This window comes from Pyxicephalus adspersus, chromosome 8, assembly GCF_032062135.1.
Source record: "Pyxicephalus adspersus chromosome 8, UCB_Pads_2.0, whole genome shotgun sequence".
NCBI classification, from domain to species: Eukaryota; Metazoa; Chordata; class Amphibia; order Anura; family Pyxicephalidae; genus Pyxicephalus; species Pyxicephalus adspersus.
In genome coordinates, this window is record NC_092865.1 from 27,960,566 (window position 1) to 27,963,735 (window position 3,170).

The 3,170-nt window shown below is 43.0% G+C and overlaps 1 protein-coding gene across 1 annotated transcript in view; it reads left to right on the top strand.

Moving 5' to 3' along the window:
• The first annotated feature begins 3,022 nt into the window (after window positions 1–3,022).
• ARHGAP29 (Rho GTPase activating protein 29) overlaps window positions 3,023–3,170 on the top strand; it is an 80,303-nt gene continuing 80,155 nt past the window's right edge. The window contains exon 1 of the mRNA XM_072419852.1: window positions 3,023–3,163. The gene's annotated coding sequence lies outside the window, so the exon portion shown is untranslated. The remainder of the gene's footprint in view (window positions 3,164–3,170) is intronic.

The window sequence follows — 3,170 nt, forward strand, 5'->3', positions numbered from 1 at the left end:
ATGTAAAACATGTTCAGATAAAAGTTACACTGCTAATAAATATCTATAGCTGATTATGTTTGCTTTTTAAATCAAACAATAATTGAAAGTAAATAACCTAAATTAATAAACAGATATCACCTTTGTTTTAAAACTATTATGAACTGTTTTAGCTAGGGAAACATTCTTCAATCATGTGCAGGAAATGTAATGTATGCTAATAATTAGAATTGCATTGATTTAGCTGTATGATACAACAGGTCAGTGTCATTTCAGTAGCTGATTTTCATTTTAATTACATCTAATACAGTCTAAAAATACCAATACATTAAATACAATGAAGTAAATGCACTAATATAGGTGAGACTCATGTAGAATAATGAAACCTTTTCTACAATTGTATGGAATTTAGAAGTGTATATGCTTACCCACATCTTACAGTACCTGAAAGTACCATCTCCAAAGTGGATTTCTAGCCCAAACAATTAATGCATTAACAATTGTTTTAAAGATCCGCTTATGCAGTGTAGGTACCCTGCAGCTTCTCATAATGGTTGAAAAAAAAAGGAGCAAGTTTTATATGCTGTATTACCCCATGACACTTCTACCCATAATGCCTAGGCAAGGATGACATCACATTCCTTCTGGCAAACCCCATAGAAAGCAGAGTTGCCCAAATCAGCAGAGATAATGCCATTAATGCCATTATTGTTTACTTATGAGATTAGGGCTACTTGCTTTGCCCCAGGCTTTCAAAGAAAAGATGAAGTTGTAAAAGTTGTGGGTAATGTAAGCAAGATCAAGAAGATAACATTTTAAACCTAGTGGTAGATCAAAGAAATTTTGGCAAAAGTTTCACTTAAAATTGGTATTCATCTTCCTATGGACACCATAAGTCATCTAAGCCACCCCACACGCACAGTCAATATACAGAGACGTTTGCTTCAACATGGACCTCAAGCTCCAACCAGTGGTGATAAATTTCTACTACAAACTGAGGCTTTCAAAATATCTCACTTGACTGGTTCCTCCTATTTAAAGCTTGGAAGATCATTTGTAAGTATGTATTGCATATGATCAATAGAAATACGCAATATAAATGTTTCTCAGTGCTCTGTTCATAAATACATACACAAAAAAACTAGATATATTACATAAAACTAGATTTATGACATACATAAAAAAATTAGATGAGACAAGCAAACCTATTTCAAAATCTGGGCGCGTTCAGCCATACAAATGACTGACATTCTGGTTTGTTTATCTGCATTGTTTAGCTGATTTATGTCATTAGAATTTTTAAACTGTTATTATTATGTGTTGTCAACTATTAAACTGTACCAACCCTTATTTGTAACAAGCCTATTCAAGACACTACAGGGAGGGGCAAAATCAACATAATTCCCTGCAGAAATAATATGTAATAGACATATGACATTCTAACAGTAGGTCAGTGCATAAGTGTGAGGTCCAAGCTATAAAAAAAGTCCAATGGTAAAAAAAATTTCTGCTTGAACACTCTGCTAGGGCCATATTGAACAAAACCGTTCTGTGCCCTATAAGAATCTGACATGGAACGTTTGCAGGGATCTGCACCATCTTCAATACATAAAAGGCTGATGAGGGTCTTTAGCAGAGGCTACAACGAGGGGTGGAATATTTCAAATATTGCCTCTTTTCTATATAACAATTATTTTTTTGATTAATTATGGCATGAAAAGAAATAACCAGAAAAGCAATATTGAGAAATATCCTATCATTACTGTTTGTCACATCATGCTGGCTATCTGTGTTGCCTCTGGTCACACTGGGAGTATATTGCCCCTATGAAAATGGGGTCAGTGTAGGGTCCACAGTTATATTGGCAGTCACTATAGCTTTCTTAGTAACATTGGAGGTCATTTGTACCCCCAACCTCCACCACCATTACACAAGGAGACCGTGTGGGGTCCCATTATGCTGGTGATCACTGTAGAGCCATTGGTTACATTAGTAGAATCCAACCCCTTACACTAGTGGAAATTTCAGGGCCCTCAATTATATTGGTACTTACTGTGAGGCCTCCATTTACATTGGTTGTAAGTATAGGGCCCCCAGTTATATTGGTTATCACTATGAGGCCCCAGTTACATTGGTGATCAGTGTAGGGCCACAGGTATATTGGTGATCAGTTTAGGGCCCCTGGTTCCATTGGTGATGAGTGTAGGGCCACAGGCCTATTGGTGATAAGTGTAGAGACCCCAGATTCACCGGAGGTCAGTCCAGGGCCCTAAGTCTCAATGGTGGACAAGGCAGGGAGTGCAGAGACTCCCATTACATTAGTGGTCAGTGCAATTTTCCCAATTCCCAGTCAGTGCTCGCTGTAATGGCCCCAGTTACCCATGTGGGAAGTATTGTGCCCCCCCCCCAGTCACTCCTGTGTAATGGCCCCCATGCGGGCCGCATTGTGCCCCCCCAGTCGATCCTGTGTAATGGCCCCATGTGGGCAGTATTGTGCCCCCCCAGTCACTCCTGTGTAATGGCCCCATGAGGGTAGCATCGTACCCCCCCAGTCAGTGCTGTGAAATGGCCCCATGTGGGCAGTATTGTGACCCCCGCCCCCCGTCACCTGGTAATGCCCCGTTATATTAGCGGTCCCCTCGCACAGTAGCAGGGCATTGTATACGATGTGAGTACCCGGCTGTGCCAGGAATGTGCCCCCTCCCCCCATACCACTCTCAGCCCACACTATGCGCTCAGACCACCTGTTCCCTACCATACCACCAGAGATCGCTCAGGAGGGCGTGGCCACATACACATAGTGGGCGTGATTTGCTGGTTCGCAAGGCACTTGTGGAATGTGGGCGTGGTCTGAAGTTTGGAGCACAGCCGAGGGGCGGGCATTGACCTGTGTGAGAGTGACTAGTAACGCTAACCCTGCTCGGAGTGGGCGTGGTTATCTATACATACCGCCTAGTGGGCCGGGATGAGGCGTGTTCTTGGCTGATGTGGGCGTGTCTATGACTGTGTGGGGTGGAGCGGGGTTGCGGCGCCAGTCAGGCAGAGGAGGTTGCGTACGGCGGCTGCTCCGTGTATATTGCGTGTTACTTCCCATCTATTGGAACCGTTACTGGACTTCCGTGGGACTGAGAGTGGTGTGACGGGACCGGGGGCCTCGGAGGGATGCTGCAGCCCTGTACTCTAGGTAATGC